The sequence below is a fragment of the Sus scrofa genome, chromosome 18, assembly GCF_000003025.6.
Source record: "Sus scrofa isolate TJ Tabasco breed Duroc chromosome 18, Sscrofa11.1, whole genome shotgun sequence".
NCBI lineage: Eukaryota > Metazoa > Chordata > Mammalia > Artiodactyla > Suidae > Sus > Sus scrofa.
In genome coordinates, this window is record NC_010460.4 from 47,953,293 (window position 1) to 47,974,573 (window position 21,281).

The 21,281-nt window shown below is 44.4% G+C and overlaps 1 long non-coding RNA gene and 1 pseudogene across 1 annotated transcript; both read right to left on the reverse strand.

Annotated features, from left to right (window-relative positions):
- Positions 1,409-16,370, reverse strand: LOC110257583. The gene is made up of 3 exons (XR_002340403.1): positions 16,182-16,370; positions 6,306-6,514; positions 1,409-1,886 (listed from the first exon to the last, which is right to left on the reverse strand). It is a non-coding gene; the product is annotated as an uncharacterized LOC110257583 (long non-coding RNA).
- On the reverse strand, positions 2,576-2,796 carry LOC100522773 (ubiquitin-like 5 pseudogene; annotated as a pseudogene).

Below are 21,281 nucleotides of genomic sequence, written 5' to 3' on the forward strand. Positions count from 1 at the left end.
ACAGCAATTGGGTAGCTGTACTTTTCAGGGAAGGAAGCTGTGTCAGTGGAGAAATTGCTATGCCGCCACCTCCCCCACTCTGCCCCTACAAGGAGTTTCTCTGCAGCGACTAAAGCATCTTCCCAAATATGCTTTGCACAGCATCAGCTGAAGATGTGCACCTCAACTTCCAGGCATAACAATGGCTCTTTGTCCCTTTGTCATAGACTAGACCCTGGAGAGTCAGGAAAGACAGAGCCAGAGACTTAAGCCAAATCTGCCACTATTGGCAGTTTTTATACAAGCATAACTATATTTGCTTCCTAAATACTTCCTCCATCCACACTTTCCAATTTGCACTAAAGATTTTTTCTCTAAGTAGGACAAAACTCTAGGTTTTTTACATTAAAATAAGAAATTATGCAAATACAGATTTTTAAGTTCTTGTCTGTTCCTTCACTGATTGAAAGATCACACTCTAATTATTTACACTAGTCAAGAATACTGAGCTCTCAATCGCAAACATTATTACCAGAGCAACACATTAATGTAAACCATTGGAATTATTGTTATTATTTGGTAAAAGATTATTGGCTTAGCTGGAGTCCTTATGAGAAATAACTTGACTCAGATGGTTCGAGGAACTATCTATGCAAGTGTACATGTGGGTAAGAGAACCACAGAGGTGAGTGGGACCACCCAGAGACAAGTAATAGTGTGAACCTTTTCTCCCCCAGGCTGGAGGGTCACGTGAGCCCAGGGAAGGCTGGAGCCCTGGAGGAGCTGATGTGCTTCTCCCAGGAGGGCCAGAACAGCCCAGAGCAGGGATGGAGTGGGAAGTGAATGGCCTAATCTTACCCCTGCCAGCCTCACCGATAGGCTTACAGGGTGCTGGGTCACCTGTGGGAGTGAAGGCTTCCTTAACCCTTGTGCCTTGGGGGATTTGCTTGCCTCACCAAAGACCAAAGTCCAGACTCTTCCATTGGCCAAGGCCAATAAGGACATCCAAGGAAGGCTGGGGGCTGGACTTTCTTGGGGCTCAGTCTCCTGGGGCCCAGCACAGGCCTCAGAAAGGAAGAGCATGGATCTTGGAAGGCAGAGGAGAGTCACAGAGAATCACAAGCATCGCATTTTCACAGGTCATGGCACCAATTTCTAAGCCTTAGGGCTCTTACAAAACCTTTTTGTTCCTATTATTTTTCAAGGGCAGATTTTTGATAAAGGAAGAAAATAAGCTGGTAACAGCCATTCACACACAAAAGCAAGATTGATATTCCTGTGAAAGCTCTCAATGTAACTTTTTGTCAAATTAGATGATTGGAGCTGGTTTTATGGGAAAAAGGTCTCCTTCTCTCACCAGAAGGGGGAAAGGGGACTCTCTTTCATCTCTTCCTAGGACTCCTCTTGTTCCTTATTTTTAAAGCCAGGCTCTGAAATTTCCTTAGTCAGAACTATAAGCAAAAACAGCAGGCCAGCAGGGCTCAACTTTCCTGACAGAAATGGACAAAGGAATGTATGACATTTTACTAATAACAGGTGAAATGAAGGGCATAGAGCTTTATTCTTCCAGACACTTGGAAGGCATTTTTCTTACAACTTTTTAATGTTTCACAGGAGTCACTACATGTGTGAGGGGGAGGCAGGGGCAGGCCATGCAGAGTGGGGCAGAAGCTCGGGGTCAGCCCTCCCACAGCCCCCCAGCTGTCTGGGAGCTGAGGCTGGCACGGACCCAAGAGTATTCCATTGTAGACAACTGTTAATTCCATACCTTCCACTGATAGCAATTTTGAAATATAGACATAACTTAAAAGGAAACACTTTCAGAGCAAAGCCCTTCTGTGTAAAACCAGCCTCCATGCAGACACTGCCTCAGGGAATTTTAGTCTCTTCAGAGGTAGCAGCAACAGCTAAGAAAAAACAAACAAACAAAAAACAACACTGGGTAGGTACTGAGTGCTATCCATGTCAGGGCTATCCAAGCATTAGCTGACTTCAGCTTCCTGCAGACCTAAGAAGCAGACCCTCATCTTTGCTTTTTTCTTAAGGTGGAGAAAAGGGGATCACGGGGTGGGGGGGTGTAAAGTCGGGAGGGGAACTCAGCCTGTCTGTCCCTTCAGCACCCAAGCTCTTACTCACAACCCCAGGCCTCTTGGAGCAGGTGAAGGCTGACAAATAAACCTTCCTCCTTTTTTTTTTTTTTTTTTTTTTGGCTTTTTTAGGGCCACACCTGGGGCATATGGAAGTTCCCAGGCTAGGGTTGAATCAGAGCTGCATCTGCTGGCCTACACCACAGCCACAGCAATGCAGAATCTGAGCCTCACCTGTGACATACACCACAGCTCACAGCAACACCGGGTCCTTAACCCACTGAGAAAGGCCGGGGATCAAACCCGCAATCTCATGGATCCTAGTCCGGTTCATTAGCCACTGCGCCACGATGGGAATGCCCAAACCTTCCTTTTTTTTTTTTTTTTTTTTTTTTTTTAAGCTTCTGTTTTTATTAATGCGAGTTTTCAAAAACAAGCAGCCACACTATTGTAGGCGTAAGGGTGGGAAAAGAGAGAAGGGCCAGCGGGGAGGGGGAAGGAATTCTGCTTTATTGGTAATAAAACTGCAGGTTCATCCTGTCATGGATTTCACAGTCCCCCCGAGACACGTGGTCCTGAAAAATCGTGCACCACTTCTTTAATACGATCTTGTTCTAACGAGTGCCAGTTTGGGCTTCGATCAGCTTCTTAAGGTCCCTGATAGTGTCATCCATGTTGCGTTGAACACAGACCTTCTCCCCAGATGGTTGTTGCAAACAACCTCGTTCATCCTGTCTGGAGCTCAAATCACCTGGAATCAGCGGACGACACCACCTCCTCACTCAAAGGCAGAGCCCAGGACAGAGAAACCTTCCTCTTTTTTAATTAAAAAAAAAAAAAGTATTTAGGAAAAGGTATCCTTTTAGAGTAAATCTGTAAATTTAAGGGCCATTCTAAAAGACTTTAGAACCATAGAAACCTTTTGAAGAAACTGTAGTTTCCCCCACTTGTGGCATATGGACGTTCCTAGGCCAGGGATTGAATCTGAGCTGCAGCTGCAACCTACAGCACAGCTGCAGCAACACTGGATGCTTACCCCACTGCACCAGGTCTGGGATCAAATCCATGCCTCAGCAGCAACCTGAGCCACTGCAGAGACAACAATGACACTTAATCTGCTGCACCACAGCAGAAACTCCTAAAGTTTCCCTCTTCTAACAAAAGTAATAATATACAATCTTCCCCCTTTTTTGAAGCACTTGTAAAGGAAAAAAAAAAAAGAGAGAGAGAGCGATTGAACAGAATGATGCCTGACAGCTAGAAATTTCTTTCAGGTGCTGAGGATTCAGGGATGGGCCAGAGAGACAGGGTTCCATCCAGATGCAGCTTTTAGGGCAGTAGAAAAATGTTTACAAACTAGTAATTGAAAGAAAGCAGTTGACAAAATGGTGCACAGACTGATGAGCATGTTTTGATTCAAAAAAGAAAAAAAGAATACTATGTGTGTTTCTCTTAGTCCCTTTGAGCTGTTAAAATACCATAACGGGGAGGTTTATAATCAGCAGAAATTTCTTTCTCACAGTGCTGGGGGCTGGGAGGCCCAAGATCAAGATCAAGAGCCAATGCCGGGTGAGGTCAGCTTTCCGATCCATAGCTGGCTGTCTTCTCGCGGTGTGCACCAGTGGCAGAGGGAAATGGAGATTTCTGGGGCCTCTTTTATAAGGACACTGATCCCGTTCATGAGGGTTTCACCCTCGTGACCTAATCACGTCCCAAAGGCTTCACCCCCTAATGCCATTCTGCTAAGGGTTACAGTTTCAACATACGAATTTGGGGTGGGGGTACGTGCACAAACATTTAGTCTATAGCAGTATTTGTCTAAAACTGAAAAAGTACTTGTAAAAACCTCTTTGGGTGGTAAAATAGAGATGCTTTAGCTTTATTCAATTTGCTTTTATGCAGTTTCTAAATTCTCTAGAATAAGTGAATGACCATGAGCTCTCAAGACAGAGCCTGAGTCTTATTCTTCTTTGCCATGGTGGCAGCGAGCCTGGTGCTGGATAAAGTGGGCACCCAGGGGCGGTCGTTGACCCAGAGAAAGACCTTGCACTTTCCAATGACCACAGGGGACTCCTTACCCCATGTCCACGTGGTTGGAGCTGAGTAGTGCACAATAGCTTCATTTATTTTACTGGCTGGTTTATTTGAGCGTGCATCTGATCCAGGATGAAACCAAAGAGGAAAGTCTTCGTGCGTGAGGCTCTGACTGGGTTGAATCGTGACATGACTGTGCCCCTCATACCGGGGCAACTGTTAAATTCTGCTGAGAGATGTGAGATGTCCCCGAGAGAGGGAGATTGCTTTGGACTAATGGGAGTGTTAATGGATTTTGTTGCTTTGTTGAGTTCCTCAAATTATGCTATTAGGTGTAGAACATTATTTAGAAATTGTTAAAATACGTCATTTTGGTCCATTAGTTTTATATTACCCATACCCGTAATTTGTATCATGGATTTGTTTTGTTCATGTACAGGCTATTTAGACCTTGGGAACAGCAAAGAACCAAGAGTTATATATGCATTTGCTGGTATGTGGAGGGCTGTGAAATGCAGTCCTGGCTTCAACAGATAAGCCAGTCAATTTAAGTTTCTATTAAATGAATTCACTTTTTAATAGAGCTTTAATTTGAGCCTGGTTGGAAAAGGACAGCGATGATGGAGTGAAATTTAAAGCCTATAACAATTTCTCTTTAGGACATGATTTTCCAGATTTGGGTCGGGAGGCAGCACATGAGGATCTATTCCAGTCAGTGCTTCTGGGGTTAAAATAGAACTTCAGTCACTTACATCAATCCCAGACTCTCTCCTTCCCAAATCAGCCTCTACCTGGTGTCTCCTTACATCTCATGCCTGTGAACTTGGATATAGCCTTTTCCTTTCTAAAATTTTTCTTACTATGATCTACACACAGAAAAAGAAAGGTGCAAGGAATACTCGAATAGCTCAATGAATCAACCTCAAGGGAGTGCCCCCTGTGCGGGTGTCGCCCACGTCACACTGCAGAATGGTTACCAGTACCGCACTGGCCGGCACAGCCCACCCCAAGCACTCACCCTCCTCCTCTCCCCAGAGAGCATCGCTGTCTTGACTTGTCGCACCACAGCGTAATACTGCCTGATTTTGAATATAAGTCTGTTCATCCACGTGTCATGTGTGGCTGTGGCTCATTCATGTAATCGTTTCAGTTTGGGGAACATTGTGACTCTTCCCGCTCTGGACAATTCTGTTCCTGTCTTTCGAGTTCACAAGCACACTTTTCTGTTGGATTTACATCTAGGCGCTGAATTGCTAGATCACATAATAGGTTTCCATTCAATGTTACGAAGTGATACCAGTTCTCCAAAGTGGTTACAGCACTTGACACTTTGCCAGCAGGGTGTAAAATTTCCCATAGTTTACGTTCTTGCTCATGCTTCATCTTGTCTATCTTTTTTTTTCTTTTTACAGCCACACCTGCAGCATATAGGGGTAGGGGGCTGAATTGGAGTGCAGCTACGAACCTGCACCGCAGCCACAGCAACGCCAGATTTGAGCTGCATCTTCGACCCATGTTTAGCCCGTGGCGATGCTGGATCCGTAACCCAGTGAGCAAGGCCAGGGGCCGAATCCTCATCCACATGGAGACCATGTCAGTTTCTTAATCTGCCAGGTCACAGTGAGAACTCCCATTGTTTTAATCTTAGCTATTCCGGTGACTTTGTTCTACTCTTTGTTGTGAGTTTACTTTGTATTTTCTGGATGACTAAGGAGGTTGAACATTATACAATGTTTATTGTCCACCTGTGGAAATTGTTTACCCATTTTTTCCTACTGGGTTGTTGGATACATTGTTTTATAGGATCCATTATGTTCTGCACATAAGTTATATGTGTTGCATATAACTTTTCTCATTCTGTGCTTCCCTTTTCACTCAATATTTTTTGAAAAACCAAAAGTTAATTTAAATCTAGTCTGGTTTATTAATATTTTCCTTTACTGTTTTTGGGGGTCCTATTACAGAAGTTTTTGATTATCCAAAATGAAGAAAATATTTTCCAACTTGAGCTCCTAAAAGCTGCATTGTTTTCCCTTTTATATTTAGAGATGTGATCAACCCGAAATGGATCAGAGGGTGTGGTATGAGATAGGATTTCCCAAGCTTTATCAGGCTTTGGAGGTCCCACAGCTAAACTGAAGCTCTTTCTATTACTTGGAATTCTTATTTTTTATACCTCTTGAAAGAGATCTCAAATATACTTACAAAGATTTTAAGAATCATGTATTATATATCTTCATAGAAAGAAAAATGGGAGCAGCATATTGGTCGGTGTGTAGGCATATCCACTTCTTGCCTCTCCAGGTCACCCTCCCGGCTTTTCTGCCTCGCTCTAGACCCAGGAGGCTGACTGAGGGACGTGTAAGGGCTCCTTTTGCCATTTAGAGTTTTGTCACTTCAACCAACGGGAGCACCTGAGGAAGGAGGGAGGGTGGCAGGTCCCTAAGGAGAGAGCATTTACTCTCCCAGCTCCCTCCCTCTGGATCCCTTCCCTCTATCAAAGCCCACAGCTCCCGCCAGCCCTCCTCTCCACACCGCTCCCTTCTCAGGGGTCCACTACCCACTCAATCTCCTTGCCCCTTCAAGAGAAGGGGGGTAGTGCTAATTGCTCCCTAGTCTTCTGTCCAGAGCTACTCCGCTCTCTTTGCTGGCTGCCCACACCTCTGCAAGGTGCTCCCTGGTTAAACTCTCCTCGATTCCCCAAATCGAATATCTGCCTGGTCCCTGCTGGCCTTTGGATAATACAGTACCGCTATTCCTAAAACCTTCTCCTCCACTGAGAATTCAACTCTCCTAAGTCACTTTTCATCCTCCAGTGATCCCTGTCCATGGTTTTCACCATCGTATCATTTCTGAGACCATGCCACTGAGAGTATTAGCGATGCTGCATTACCTTTTTTTTTGTTTTGGGTCTTTTTAGGCCCGTGCCTGAGGCATATGAAGGTCCCCAGGCTAGGGGTTGACTCAGAAGCGCCAGCCTACAGTACAGCCACAGCAACGCAGGATCCAAGCCAAATCTGCGACTCACACCACGGCTCACGGCCATGCTGGACCCTCAACCCACTGAGCAAGGCCAGGGACCAAACCTGCATCCTCGTGGATACTAGTCGGGTTTGTTACCACTGAGCCACAACAGGATCTCCTGCTGTCTTTCTTAGATGAGAGTTCTGCTATAGTTTCTGGGATTTTCTTACAAGTTGAAGATGCCTATTTTCCAAGTTTTGATGTGCAGGCAATAACCATCACAATGGCTAACAGCGATTGTGAGATGCTTCCTGATTTCACAGAGGTTAAAAGTTTGAGGGTTTTTTGTCTTTTTTTTTTTTCCTAGGGCCGCACCCATGGCATATGGAGGTTCCCAGACTAGGGGTTAAATCGGAGCTACAGCCTACACCACAGCCACAACCATGCAGGATCCCAGCCACATCTTCCTCCTACATCACAGCTCACAGCAACGCCAGATCCTTAACCCACTGAGCAAGGCCAGGGATCGAACCCGCAACCTCATGGATGCTACTCAGATTTGTTTCCACTAAGCCATGACCAGAACTCTGAGATTAAGTGTTTAAATGTGTTTCTTATAATCAATGAAATATTGTCATCATGATGATGGTAACTATTAAAAATACCTAGGATCTTTACACATAGCATTTTCTCCTTCAAAGCCAAGGACACTTCTCTGTGGTACATAATATTCTACTCCTTTCACAGGTGGGGAAACTGGGGACCCAGAAACATCAAGCACTTTGCTCAGGATCACACACCTCGATCAGCAGCAGAGCTGGGGTTCCCAGTCAAGCAGATGTTAACATCAAAGCTTACAGTCTGAACCACTTGCCTAAATGGCAATTCAGCCACCTAGAGGTGGTGAGACAGCACAGCACATTCAAAGAACCCCCAACGCCCTGGCGGAGCCCTCACGCTCCTTTAGGAAAGTCCCAACATAACTCCCACCCCATTTTAGCTATTTTATTTATGGTTTTTTTCTTTTTTTTTTCTTTTTTTGCTTTTTAGGGCTGCATCCGTGGCATAGGGAGGGTCCTAGGCTAGAGGTCCAACTGGAGCTACAGCTGCCGGCCTACATCACAGCCACAGCAACGCCAGATCTGAGCCACATTTGTAACCCACCTCACAGCTCCTGGCAACGCTAGATCCTTAACCCACTGAGCAAGGCCAGAGATTGAACCCTCAACGTCATGGTAACTAGTTGGATTCATTTCCACTGTGCCACAATGGCAATTCCAGGTCTTCCATTTTAAAGGCTTTATCATCAGCTTCACCAAACAAGCCACCTATGACTGTCTATTACCGTTTGCTGCCATCACGTGGCAGTTCTCATAGACCCTTCAATCCATAGTTGACTCCTCAGGTCACGTGGATCCAGGCGCCTTTCAAAGTGCCTGCAGGATGGCCAACTTCCACAAAGGCAAAACTTCATTTCAAGCAGCGAGCAGGGAATCAACCACCTCCCATGAGAACATGGAGCAATAAGGCTGCAGAAGAGACACAGCAAAGCTGCAAGCATGGATCATCAACATCAGCCCCACACTTAATGTCTTGGAGCTGCATGTAGGAGAGCGTCTGCTCCGGGAGTCACAGCGCGGGTTCTGCGGAGGAAGTTAAGTACCACTGAACAGAATGAGTACAGTTTCCCCATCACTGATGGTACTCAAGCATCACACCTGAACACCGTACTCGTCTCAGTCTCTCGGTCCTTTTCAGGTACCCTTGAGGATCCCTTGACATCTTACTCGTCAGGGAAATCGGATACACAGCAGTGCTCCTCAAAGTCAGACCACGGACCAGCAGCATCAGCACCTCCTGGGAAATGCATATTCCCCGGCCTGATCTCAGACCTGCTGAGCCAAATTCTGGATGTGAGGGCCTGGCAATCTGTGTTTTAACAAGCCTCCAGCTGATCCTCACGTGCACCAAAATTTTTGAAGCACGGATATACAGTGTTTTGTGAAAACTTGGGAGTCTATCATGACTTCAGTGTGCTTGCCAGTGGGATTTAATTATTGGATTAAAAAATAAAAATATTTATTTATTTTTGCACGTCGAATGTTACAAAGATATGTAAAATTCATCATTTCTCCTCTTCAGTGCTGATCTTCAGAAGTAGCCAAGGTCAATAGTGTGACAAGAATTCATTCGCACCAATCTGTGTTTCTTCACACATGCATAACTCATCCTATATGAATTTTCCTCTGCTTTCTTTCCACTTTTTTTTGGTTTTACAAAAATGAGTTTATATCTAAATATACACACTGCTTTGCAATCTGTCCTTTTCACTTAATATATCATGGACAGCCTTCCAGATAAGTACATACGGTTCTATTTTTTTTCTCCTTTGGGAGCTGTAGAATATCCCAAAGCATCCATGCTTCATATTTCACCCAATCGGATTTTTTATTGATAGACATTCAGCATATTTTCAGTTTTTCAGAGGCTAAATTAAAAGGCTAATTTAAAGTAACTTAACTATGAAAATTTCTGGGCTCAGATCTACTCACAGTTTGAATTTGAAGCTGACAAGGTAGATACATGGGAGTATTCTTTGCATAAAGAACAGTCTATAACAAACCCACATACCTATGGTCAATTAATCCTTGACAAAGAAGGCAAGCAGTGTTGGGAGAGCTGGACAGCTGCATGTAAATCAATGAGGTTAGAACACTTCCTCAGGCCATATGCAAAAATAAACCGAAATGGCTTAAAGACTTAAAATATAAGACATAACACCATAAGACTAACAGAGAACATAGGCAAAATTTTTTTGACATAAATCACAGCAATGTTTTCTTAGGTCAGTCTCCCAAGGCCATAGAAATGAAAGCAAAAATAAACAAATAGGACCCAATCAAACTTACAAGCTTTTGCACAGCAAAGGAAATTATAAACAAGATGAAAAGACAACCAACCTATAGACTGGAAGAAAATATCTGCAGACAATGCAATTGACAAGCGCTTAATTTCCAAAACATACGAACGGCTCAAATAACTCAGTAACAAGCCAACAAAAACCCAATCCAAAAACGGGCAGAAGACCTCAATAGACATTTCTCCAAAGAAGACATACAGATGGCCAACAGGCACAGGAAAAGATGCTCAACTTCGCTAATTACTGGAGAGATGCAAATAAAACTGCAATGAGGCATCGCCTCACACAGGTCAGAATGGTCATCATCAAAATTGTGCAAATAACAAATGCTGGAGAGCGTGTGAGAAGAGGAAACCCGCCTGCACTGCTGGCGGGAATGTTAATTGATGCTGCCACTCCGGAAAACAGTACAGAGTTTCCCTAAAAACTTAAAACAGAGTTGCTGTATTAGCCAGAAATCCTACTCCTGAGCATATACCCAGAGAAAACTCTCATTTAAAAAGATACATTCACCCCAGTGTTCACAGCAGCACTATTTATAACAGCCAAGATGTGGAAGCAAGTTATGCATCCGCTGACAGATGAATGGAGAAAGAAGATGTGGTACCTATACACGATGGGCTATTAGTCATAAAAAGAATGAAACAATGCCATTTGCAGCAACATGGATGAACCTAGAGATGATCATACGAAGTAAAGTCAGTCAGAGAAAGACAAATATCATATGATATCATTTATACGCAGAATTTAAAATATGATACAGATGAACTTATCCTCAAAACAGAAACAGACTCACAGACTTAGAAAACAAACTTATGGTTACCAAAGGGGAAAGGAGAGGGCGAGGGATAAACTGGGAGTTTGGGATTAACATATACACACTACTATATATAAAAAGATAACTAGTAAGGACCTACTGTATAGCACAGGGAACTCTACTCAATATTCTGTACTAACCTGTATGGGAAAAAGACTCTGAAAAAGAATGGATAAGGGACATGTATAACTTAATCACTCTACTGTACACCTGAAACTAACACAACATTGTAAGTGAACTATATTCAATTAAAGATAAGGAAGGTCTATAATGATTGCCTGAGCTACTCAAGCTAGGCTCCTCTGTCTTCAAGCATCCAGGAAGCACTTAGCAAGTGTCTTTTGTGTGCCAGGCATTGTGCCGGCTGCTGGGGATGCATCCATGGACAAGACAGGCACCATCTTGATCCTCAGAGAACTTACTCCCGTGGGGGGACATATAGGCACAAAAGACAGTTATACTGCAGTGTGATACGTGTCAACAGAGGCGCCAGTTTCCTGAAGGAGATGCCAGGTAAGCTATTGACTGCATAGGAGTCAGTTGGATGAAGGAGCAGGAATGTTAAAAACAGAGGGACCAGCATGGCGAATGTGTGGGAACTGTGAGTAGCCTAAGGAAAGGAGAGAGAGAGTTTAGAGGTACAAGCAGAATCCTGGTCAGGAAGCCACTTGAAAGTTTCCATATTTTTCTGGAAAAAAAACAAAAACAAAAAACAAGGAGCCCTTTTTAGTACAACAGAAGCACCTCTCATTAGAAATTGGAAGAACCTCCATAGATAGACAAATGATGCAGAAAAGAGACTTGGACACTTTAAGATGAATGTTATGCCAGACCTGCACATGCAAAATAGGGGACATTCCATACCAGGGCATGGAGAACTCAAATCAAGGCAGCGGCTCTGGTTTAGACTCTGGGTAAAATCTGTGCTGATAAACCCATTGATTCTCTCTCACTGAAAATCCAAAACCTGTACTGTGGGGAAAGTGCCACCAATCAACACTTGCTGAATACCTACTGCATCTTAGATGCCAGGGACATAAAGGCGATGCAGGTTTTTGTTCACCATATTCCATGGGGATGTGATTTTCCTAAGAAGATAGATTCCATGTCCCACAGACCTGTGCCATGTGTAAGCTCAGTATTTGGGGGAGAATGAAGAAAATGAGACCCACATATCTGTGAGGGTACTCTATGAATGGGACAGAGAAGCAAGGGTTCAGCAGCTTCTGTGAGTGAGGGAAGCAGGTAAGGTGGTTTCCAGGAAGACTTTTTTTTTTTTTTTTTTTTTTTTGTCTTTTTGCCTTTTCTAGGGCTGCTCCTGCGGCACATGGAGGTTCCCAGCCTAGGGGTCTAATCGGAGCTGTGGCCACCGGCCTTCACCAGAGCCACAGCAATGTGAGATCCAAGCTGCGTCTGCAACTTACACCACAGCTCACAGCAACGCCGGATCCTTAACCCGCTGAGCGAGGCCAGGGATCGAACCCACAACCTCATGGTTCCTAGTTGGATTTTTTTTTTTTTTTTTGTCTTTTTGCCATTTCTTGGGCCGATCCTGTGGCATATGGAGGTTCCCAGGCTAGGGGTCGAATCGGAGCTGTAGCCACCGGCCTAGGCCAGAGCCACAGCAACGTGGGATCTGAGCCGCATCTGAGACCTACACCACAGCTCACGGCAATGCCAGATCCTTAACCCACTGAGCAAGGCCAGGGATCAAACCCACAACCTCATGGTTCTAGTCGGATTCGTTAACCACTGCGCCATGACGGGAACTCCTCCAGGAAGTCTTCTGCAAAACCCTTACACCATCGCCTTCCGGACAACCACAGTAAAAGATCTCTGATGTTTCTCAAGACTTTTTAACTGGACCACTGTTTATCTGCGAAAGAAACTGCACTGAGCACGGGCCATGGGGGCAACAGTTATACTTGGGTTACACACCTATTACCTTATTTAACCCCATTCAGAATCTCTTCCGTGGCCTTAGGCCAATGCTCTGTCCCAAGGCAGGAGGCCATGCAACAAGAACTGCTTACAGGCCAAGGCGCGCTCTGCCCCTTTCGTGCTTACAGCCCCTCAGGCATAGGACAGTGTCCATCCCCACCCCACAGAGGCCTCTGGTGGGGCCCTAAGCACGGTCCTCAGTGTGCCAGTTTCTAAAACCCACAGGACAGTTACACACCCTCCCTCCTCTCATCAGTCTCCAGAAAAACGACCGCGGACTTCCCTAATTCCATGCTGCATGACCCAGAGTACAGAGTACAGCCTCACAAAGTTGTTTTTTTTTTTTTTTTTGCTTTTTATGGTTGTACCTGCGGCATATAGAAGTTCCCAGGCTAGCGGCTAATTAGAGCTTCAGCTGCTGGTCAATGCCACAGCCATGCCAGATATGAGCCGTGTCTGCGACCTACACCACAGCTCATAGCAATGCCAGATCCTTAACCCACTGAGCAGGGCCAGGGATTGAACCTGTGTCTTCATGGATCCTAGTTGGGTTTGTTACTGCTGAGCCACTATAGGAACACCTGGGAAGATCTTTCTTATGTTGACCTAATGTGTGTTCAATAAAGCACCCAAATGACACAGCAGGGCATAAGTACACTCGTAGACTGTGGGAAATTGCTCCCTCCACCTCTACCCTGCTCTCAGAGGTAACAAATGATGGCTATCTTTCTAGAATTGTATTTATGTGTGTGTGTGTGTGTGTGTGTGTGTCACACACACACATATTTACAACAAAAATAAGATGTTACTACAGATCTTTTTTGACTTACGATGGGGTTACATCTTAATAAACCCATCATAAGTGGAAAACATCATGAAGCTGAAATGCATTTAAAACACCAATCCACTAGGAGTTCCCATCGTGGCACAGCAGAAATGAATCCGACTAGCAACCATGAGGTTGCGGGTAAGATCCCTGGCCTCACTCAGTGGGTTGAGGATCCAGCATTGCCATGAGCTGTGGTGTAGGTCGCAGATACAGCTTGGATCTGGCATTGCTGTGGCTCTGGCATAGGCTGGCAGCAACAGCTCCAATTAGACCCCTAGTCTGGGAGCCTCCATATGCTGCAGGTGTGGCCCTAAAAAAGACAAAAAGACAAAACAACAACAACAAAAAAAAACACCAGTCTACCAAATACCATAGCTTAGCCTCACTGACCTTAAACATCTCAGAGCACTTCCATTAGCCTCAAGTTGGGCAAAATCATCTAACACGAAGCCAATTTTATAAGGTATTGAATATCTCATGTAATTTATCAACTACTCTACTGATGAAAAACAGGAGTATGGGTTGTTTACCCTTGTGTTTGCGTGGCCAGCAGGGAGCTGCAGCTTGCTGCCCTGCCCAGCATCATGAGAGAGTATCCTACCGTGTATGGTAGCCTGGGAAAAAAAATCACAATTCAAATTTCAAAGTACGGCTTCCACTGAATATGTATCACTTTTACACTATTGTAAAGTTGGAAAATCGTTAAGTCATGGACTGTCTGTATACACTCCAGAAGGTAATTGCTTTTTTTAAACTTAATGGATCAAGTTTATCTTTCTGTGTAAGTTTGTGTAGAGCCTTATTCTTTTCATGCTACGCTACACCAGACATAAGATGTACTAGAATTTAATTAAACCTCTGCTAATAAACATGTAGCTTAATCTCAACTTTTTCTATACACAGGTGTACAGAGACGTGGGTATATCCCTGCGCATGATATATACTCTATACTCTAGGATAAATTCCTTGTAATGGAATTAATAGCTCACAAAGAATACATTTAAAAACCTTTCCCACATTCTTGCCCAGAGAAGGTATTTCCAACTAATCCTTTTAATTTGCGTCTTGCTTAGAGGAAGGCCTTTCTCATATCAGTGTGATAACAAGCTTCCCTATGTTTTCTCTTACATATATCTATTCAAATACATACATAATTTAATGCTGATGGTCTTTCAACCCAGGTGTCAGCAGTCTGAATTCTTGCCAAACCCAGCCTGCTGTTATTGTGAATAAAGTTTCATTGGAACACAGCTACATTACTGCTTACATATTACTGATGACAGCTTTTGCACTACAAGGGCAAAGTTAAATATTTGTGACAGAAATTGTAGGGCCCACCACGTTGAAAATATTTACCATCTTGCCTTTTCTAGACTGTTGTCCAACTCATGCCTAGGATTTATTTTGTTGTCTGGTTTTTGTGAGGCAGGAACTAACTTTATCACCTGACATAAAATTATCCAATGAATGGGTCATCTTTTCCTACTGATAAGAAATGCCATCTCTGTCACATTAACAAATTCCCTTCCATCCAGGGATGGGGGTCCTTCAGGCTCTATCCTGTATCATTGATGGACTGATCTTTTTTTTTGCACAAATACACTCTTCACTTCTTTAGTTTTATATGTTTTCCCCATAGTTTTACACCTTCAATTTCTATGTTTGGTAGAGCAAGTCCTTACATGTCCTTTCCAAAGAGTTTTTATACTCTTTTTCTTTTTCCAATGCTTATAAAGATCCCAGTGGGATTTGCAATCAGTATAATCAGTATTTCATTGACTTTAAATTAAGAGAGAATTGAAGTCTTTACAATATTTGACAACAGTGACCATTTCCTCATGGTCTCACCTGTATTAAGTATCATCATGTTTTTACCTTTGCCAATTGATTGATGAATTGAGGTTTTATTCTAAAAAATTAATAATGGATAAAAGGTGTGTTTAGCTTATTGTGAATCCTCCTCAGCTTTTTCTTACAGGATGCTAAGATGAGGCATTGCCCTGCGATCCATACGAGTGAAAGGGATTTTACTAGACGGCGGGTAGTTCCGATTCCCAGGTGATAGAAAACAGATTAAGAGGAGTTCCCCTGGTGTCTCAGCGGAAGTGAATCTGACTAGCATCCATGAGGACGCAGGTTAGATCCCTGGCCTGGCCAGGGGCTTAAGGATCCCGCGTTGCCATGAGCTGTGGTACAGGTGGCAGACACGACTTGGATCTGGCTTGCTGTGGCTGTGACCTAGGCCAGAGGCCACAGCTCCAATTCCACCCCTAGTCTGGGAACCTCCATCTGTTGCAAGGGCGGTCCTAAAAAGACCAAAAAAGAAAACAAAAAAAAAGGGGGGGGTAAGAAAACAAGTGAAGAGATGGGTCAGGTGAAAGACATTGACCCCTACCCATGAGAGCTTTAGCCAACATCCTCCCTACTGACTCAACACTGCCGCTTCACGAGGCCCCGCCATTTCCTATTGCCTGGATGAATGTTTCATCAGCTCCTTGGAGAGTCAACAGGGACAAATAATCCCCCTCCTTCCGCAGGCCAGCCCTCCAAGGGTGGCAGAGAGCAGCCACATCACGCCGCCGAGTAACAGCCGGCTTCCCTCTCACTCACCTGAGTCCACCAGCAGCTGGGGCGGGGCGGCGCGGCGCAGGTCGGTCTCTGCGATGGAAGCGTGGAGCCAGGAGGTTCCCTGGGCAGGGCGCTTGTGAAGGGAGTCCCTTACAGTCACCAAAAAGGCCTCCACCGGCCCTGCCTGCCCGGAGCTCCGAAGCTGGAAGGGCTCTTCAACGTCGTCCCAGGTTAGGGCTAGGGGTTGGGCTTTAAAGCTCTGGGCTGAGTGGCTGCCCACCTGGTGGGCGGGGCTGCCCCAAGGGCGAGGCCAGACCTTGGGGTAAACAGCTCTCAGCTGAGCATCATCTTCACTTTTTTTTTTCTTTTTTTTTGTCTTTTTGCCATTTCTTGGGCTGCTCCTGAGGTGTCTGGAGGTTCCCAGGCTTGGGGTCGAATCAGAGCTGTAGCCACTGGCCTACGCCAGAGCCACAGCAACGCGGGATCCGAGCTGCGTCTGCAACGCCAGATTCTTAACCCACTGAGCAAGGGCAGGGATCAAACCCACAACCTCATGGTCCCTAGTCGGATTCATTAACCACTGAGCCACGACGGGAACTCCGGAATTATCTTCATTGAGAGACCCATCTGAGCGCCAGTGTTTGTTGAATCCCCCAGCACCTGGGAAATTGAGTGCCTCGGTCCTGAAGGGGGGATGTGGGCGGCACAGGGCCTTGAACCTTTCCCTGTGCTGCTCAGGTTTCTCACAGGTAGATAACATTTCGTTTTTTCCAAGCACATCACCCCAATTCGTAAGTCAGATATCAGGGAACATGGCTGCAGAATAATGTTTTTACCACAACCCCAAAATGTATTATTCAAATAAATTAGAAAAAAATCACGTATTTTTTTAAGAAGGAAACATTATATAGTCAGTGAACTACGTCATGTTCCTGAGGCACTTTTTACATACTATGTGAAAAATACTTAGAGGTTACAAGGGCATTTTGCAATGAATCAAAAACATGGGTTGTAAAATTACTCACGTGGTCTTCGGTAATAACGACCTCAGTAGTATGGTGACTATCTTTTGTACAGTGCTGTAGTGTTTCCAGGGTGCTTCCAATCAACAACGTGCTGAGTCTCTTATCAGAGGCATGAGTTATTATGAAGAATCTGAGGCTTAGTGAGGTGAGGTAATCTGTGCCTCTATTCAGAGCCTGCCTGAGCCTGAGGATGCTGTGAGTCAGGTGTGTCTCCGCAGCCCTCCCCCACTTCCTTCCTCAATCCCTCCTCCCCAGCTTTAGCTCACCCTCCATTGATAAATTGTAAGCACCCACACTCCCCAATGGAGATGGTCCCTCCTTGGGAGAAACTGCATCCTCCTTTGTCTCTCAATGCTCATCTTTATTAACACCAGCTCTAGCTGGCTGTCCCAGGGAAAGGGACTCAAAAACTATTTTATACCCAGCTAATAATGCCCAACAATGATGAACCATCTGCCTTCTCCAACCAGCCCCAGCTACATTATCTCCGGGTGGCTGTATGTTATATAGATGTCTTCACGTATATCTGCATTTCTCCAAGAACATATTGTACTGGAATATGGAACAAGTTACTGAGGAAGATATTTTGGAGAGAGAGGATCTTTCCAACCACCTGCCCCTACCCCACTCGCGTTAGTTTACCACTCCATTGATGAGGCATCACTCATGTAGAACTCTGGACTTGCTATCCAAAGAATTGGGTGTGAGTCCCTGCTTTTGGGTGGGTACTTAACTGTACTCACCTTGACCTCCTCACAGTCTAAGTGAGAGGATGGGACAGTTGTTTGACTTTGCAGGGTGACCGGATGGACCAACAAAAATCTCAGTATAATAGCAGTTTTGTTAAAACTCTGTGGCTAGAAGAACTTGTAGTTTGAGAAGGTCCAAGGCTGATGCCAAGAATTCATTGCCCCATGGGCCTCACACCACTGTCCACCAAGGTCCCAGAAGGCTCCCTGCGCTGCACGGAAGAATGGCGTCATCTGATCATGGTGACTAGCTCTTCCCTATATGTACAGCTATCATTACATGTCTTACTTGGGCTTGTCCTCAAATATGTAATAGTGATAACATCATCAAAATACCTCCTCAAGCATGTCTCCTCTCAGCAGCCCATCTTTTAAATGCAGTGCCCTTCTACCATGAGTGGTATTTTATGATTCCCAGAACAAAGAAGGTAGAAAAAGGGGGGACATAACATGGGGCCCTTTCGCCAGGGAAAGAGATGAATATAGATGAGGGAAGTCTAGCGTTCGATGCTACTGCTCTTTGGGGTTAACTTAGTGCGTATGGTGGTGGTGGTGGGGTGGGGTGAGAGTACATAAATTCCAGAAAGAGTGAAGAGGTTGATAGGATGTCCTTATCAAACACATGTGTCCAGAAATCAGAGAGAGTGGTAATCTGGAATGCTTAGGGAACAGGGGGGATAGGACAGTCCCACATGCTTCATGTGTTCTGGTATGGTACAGAAGGGATCTAGAAGTTCTCAGGCCACAGGGAACCCGCTGAGCATGCTGGCTGGGACCCTCATGCTAAGGTGGAGGAGGAAGCGTCCCTCTAGTGGAGGGTCAAGGGTGGACTGTCTGTGCTGCCTGCTGGGATTCACAACCTGGCCTTGGTGTATCAGCTGCACCGACAAGATCAAGGGAAGGTTCAGTCATATGGGCCCACCATGCTTGGGCCACCCTGAGAGAAGAGATCATAGTCCTTCAAGAGAGGACTCCGTGGGGGCAGAGGCCACTGCTGCCCACGCACCAGTGGAAATAAATTACAGCTGCTTTAGGGGCAAGGAAAAGTCCCCAGAGATGGACAGCATTTGGGCCAAGAGTCCTTTATTTCAATGCCAGTCTTCTCCTTGCTTTTAGATTATGTCTTAGAAGGAAGAAGGGGAACCTTTGCAGGAGGAAAACAGTCTAGATGTGGAATTCAAAATTTAAATTGATTATCTCCTTAAGATGGGGCAGAAGAAATTGAATTACATTCAGTTGGCATGTTTACCTGTCCTTACCATCAATGGGAAAGACGCATTGCAAAGAAATTTAGTTCCAGTAGGGTAGAATAATAAAAATCTTCTCTTTATTTTTCACACAGTACATGCCTTAAATGAATTTCTTTACTCTAGATGAGAAAAGCAGCCTACCTTTAACATTGTGGCAAGTCCTGGTCTTAGAAAATGTGTTAACAGTATAGAAAGATCATTGTTAGTTTTCTAGTGTACGTGGTTTCTCAACAGTATCTTCACTCTCCTCCTTCAGAAAGTAATTACCATGCATCATATTATGAATAACAACCCACCAGGCCTGCTAGGGACTGATACCAGGAACAAGGCTTGACAATTCCCAGCAAGTCAATGATTTCTACAGTCCGTTCTATCTCTTGATCCTTGTGGAATTCTGACACGGATTTTGTCCACATTAAAGGGATGCCCAGGAGCATGGCTGTCTTCTCCATTTACTGCCTGCCTTTACTCGCTAACAGCTGAGGTGTGGGGGGGGGGTAAAGTCGACCTCAAGGGGAGACGTTTGACAGTTATACATGGGTTTCTACATTATTCATTATTCTTAGATAAGATCAGATTCAACTGGAGTTTAAAGCAATGACCCACTCAGATCTTCCAAATACAGCGACAGCCAACTGTCTTAGAGAGTTCCATCATCTGAGACTCAGAGGGCGTGAATTTTCAGTGTGCTGGGTAGGTGAGTAACGGACAAGTCAGGGTTTGCATCTTTATTGACCTTTGGTCCCCAGTTTGATCCCTAAGTACTCCAGATTTCTAGCAGCCAGACTAACTATGCATCTAAATTAGCTGCTAAAATCCCTTTTGATCAAATCATCTTTAATAAATGATATGACAATATACATGCCTATTCTCTCTGTCTTGCTGGAGGGAGGGAACTACAATTTATTGAGCACTCATTATTTGGTAAGTATTTTGCTAAGTATTTTATGTACTCCTTCATTCAGTTTTTACGGTTAGGCAAGGTTGGTGTTATTTTTTCAGAGGCTGAAACTAAGAGAGAGATTGTAACTTGCTCAAGGCTATTTAGGGAGTAAAAGATGTAGCAGGAATATAACTCCAAAGTACCTGGTATGTCCCCTACTTCCTACTTTTTTAGTAGGAGCTCATTTTTTCACTACTCTCTGGTTTCTTTAACTATTCATGGCATAATTTTACATGCATCTTTCTTTTTCTTTGATGGCAGCCTTCCTGATACACTAGTCAAAATATATTTGTATGACTCTCTCTCACATATATGTCAAGGAATGGCTGCCCTTTTGTGCACACATAGAACATAGCAGTGAGTGGATAATTAGCAACTGTGAGATCTAGTTCAGTAAAAATCAAGTTTTGCAAACAAACTAGAAATGCTAAATGAAATTTGTAATTTTTAAAATGCAAAGCAGAGCTTACAAAAAAGTGAGAAGACTTATTCAGTTACCCAAAACCAAAAGGAAACTAAAAAGCAAAGATCTAAACAACAATGCTTGTACTTCATCCTTTTTAAGATCATACTGGGAGTGAGTCCAAGAAACAAAGAAGCTTTGGTTTCAGTAGACTAGGCCTTTGGCCCAAGACTTCACTTGGGTGGAACTGAGATTTCAGCATAAATATAGGATCCTCAGATAGCTGGGGGTTTTTTGTTTGCTTGTTTTTTGTTTTTGTCTTTTTAGGGTTGTACCCATGGCATATGGAAGTTCCCAGGCTAGGGGTCAGATCGAAGCTGCATTTGCCAGTCTATGCCATGGCTACAGCAACTCAGGCTCTGAACCTTGTCTGCAACCTACACCACACCTCACGGCAACTGATCTTAACCCAGGGATCAAACCTGTATCCTCATGGATATTAGTTGAGTTTGTTACCACTGAGCCACAATGGGAACTCCATAAAATAGCTGTTTATTGCAGATATAACAGAGAGTGAAAGGATGGAGTAGTAAGAATGATGACCCCTGGCTTAGCTTGCCTGCCAATGCCTAGGCTCTGGATGGGAAAAATTCTTCACAGGAAACTAAATGTTAAATTGAACATCTTGTGGATTGAGTGGTTAAATTTATCCTATCACCATAATCCAGGACCCACCAAGCTAAGAAATGAACATAAAATGGTTGGTGATTCA